This window comes from Acyrthosiphon pisum, chromosome A1 (assembly GCF_005508785.2).
Source record: "Acyrthosiphon pisum isolate AL4f chromosome A1, pea_aphid_22Mar2018_4r6ur, whole genome shotgun sequence".
Classification (NCBI taxonomy): domain Eukaryota; kingdom Metazoa; phylum Arthropoda; class Insecta; order Hemiptera; family Aphididae; genus Acyrthosiphon; species Acyrthosiphon pisum.
Window position 1 is genome coordinate 168238563 of NC_042494.1, and position 2838 is coordinate 168241400.

Genomic DNA, 2838 nt, shown 5'->3' on the forward strand with positions numbered 1-2838 from the left:
ATATAAACACAGAGAGTTTAAGACGGAGCGAACGCGGTAGGTATATTACGCGTGCACTGCTACACTGGTGGAGGGTAGAATGGACTGTCTGGACTCGACACTGGCGTAGCACCGTTGACGGCCGCTTACCACCACCTCTCGTCGGTGTAAGACGTGTCTCCGGATTAGGGACGCCATTGGTGGGCGTAGGTCGAAAAGGGAGAAACCATTATTTCGTGTTCGCGTGAGGGTGATGGTACCTATATAGGTATCTAGATTCTATGAATTTTACTTGTTTATTGTCTGCGGGTGTTATGCCGGAATTGTGTGAATATTGGTAGTATTACACGTCGTCTACCACATCGACTCGAGTAAAAGATTTATAATATAGTCCCGAAAACTAACCCGTGACCCCAACAACCCCCTCGCCCTTCCACGTCCGGAATCCACGAGTTCTCAAAACCGGTCACAGCAGTACAATATTTAAAAGATTATAAAATAAAAATATTTCGAATACCTCTAATAATACAAATAATATCAGATATATTAGATATACATAATTAACATCATAATAATATTATGTTGTTTCAAATTGTGATATAAATTAAATAAAATTATTGTATACAACGATATTATATCATTGAATTCAAATTTAATACCATCCATTATACAATGACCCACTTGTAACAGCCGAGCGACATACACTTACCCACTTTTTTAAGTTTTTATTTCTGTGAATGTCAATAAAATTTTATTTGTTGGGTAAAAATGCTTGACAACTTAATACACTAAGTAGGGACCGGAACTTGATCACCTAAAAATCTTTAAAAAATGCACACAAAAAAATGTTAAAATAAATTATAAACATCAAAAAATGACGTAAAAAATGACCATATAGAAATATCAAAAATTACTTTATAATGACTTCACATTTTTAAAACTTTTAGTTTTACAAAAATTACGTTTTGTACAATTCATGGTTCATAAAACGTATTTATTATAGGTTCTAGCTCTTTAAAAATGGTTACTCTCGAAGGAGCCTTCAAAAATATTTTTTTGAAGTTTAAAATAATTCCATCGACATTTTTTCTAATTGACCGTGCTTAAAATAGTATCGGCCTACAGTTTATTAAATAATCGTAGATTGCGACAACAAACGATAAAAATAATGAACGTCGATAATCGACAAGCTAATGGAAACTGATTGTGTTACGATAAAGTGTAACTTTCAATATGAAAAATGCAAATAAATGTAATAAAAAGTAAAAAAATGAATAAATTGCACACGAAACACTATACAATGAGCGGAAAGCAATAAATTCTCTAAAAATGCGAAAATGCAAAATAAAAACTGTACTATTAAATTCTATAAAACAAATTGAAATGTTATGAATCAAATTTCTTTGAAGACGAGCCTCGTATGTAAGCATTGTAAGCATTAGAAAAAAAAGATGCAAATGTATCAAGTTCCAGGCCCTAAAAATAAGGATCTTATTATATTGTTACAATGATATTTGAAAAATAATAAAATCATATATATATAATTATTTTGAATTAGAAATTCATAAAAAATTTTCTTTTTCAATTTATGATTTGAAAATTTAATACAAGATTTCTTATAAGTTTGCCTACCTTTATCAATAAAAAAATCTCTACCGGAAAGTCAAATTACATTTTTATGAGCATTTGAAGTTTATATTTTTACAACATTGGAAATTCACTCGATTTCTCATGTAGCGAATTTGTTATTTTGTTAATTTTTTAATTTAAAAACAAATAACTGTAGATACATGAAAATTTGACTCAATGTTTTTCTATACACTATAACATTTTGTAAATATTTTGATTTGTTTTTAGCTGTTTAGGCACATTTTCAAATTTCAATATTTCAAATTTTTTTTCTATAAATACCAAAATGTTCTTTTATATTGTTACAATAGCAGGATAAAAATATTAAAAATACATGTAAAAAAAATTTTTATGAGCATTTAAAGTTCGATTTTTTAAAATTTAATAATTATTTTGTATTTAAAAATGTATAAAATGTTTAACTTTTATAGCTAAGGATGGAAAATTTAAAACAAGTTTCCACGTAAATAGGTTATATATAAATTACTTTATTCACAATAACATCATCAAATAAACTTAGTAATATCATAGGCTGTCTGACAGTCTTCGCTCAGAATCGTTTTTCTTATAAAATTATATTATATCATTGAATTAAAATTTAAAACCATCCATTACGGCGACCCATTTGTAACCTACTGTGTGACACCCACTTGCCCACCTTTTTCAATTTGGATTTGTAAATTTTTTTTTATATTTATATCAAAATACTATCGGGCGCAATCAGGATATTTGTTTAGTTTTAAGAACGACTAAAAATAGTATTTTATAGTTTCTACCTATTATATAGTGGCAGTGGCGCCAAACCTATAACACAAGAGGGGCGACCGCCCCTCTTTTTTTCGGTGGGTGGGGTCGTGGGGATCCGTGGGTACCCCAGCAAACTACTTATGAATTATGTTCCTAATAAGCTATTAATGTATACATATGCAGCACTGAAGCGAGCATAAACGGAGGTGGTGGTCCGTATAACTTTTTACTTGCCCCCCCTTTGAAAATATAGTTCGGCGCCACTGTATAGTGGTACTACTATTACATATTTGTACAAGCCGCACACGGGCTAGGTAAAAAGGTTACTTTGGGCCGCAATCAGGCGATGCCCCTGCAGTTTCATATAGGTACGCGCCTTTTTTGTAAGGTTAAATTATTTACTATACAAGCGTAATAATTATTTAAACGATAATAATAAAATAAGTTTTAAATAATGAATAAATGTGTTAGGGGGGGGGGGGG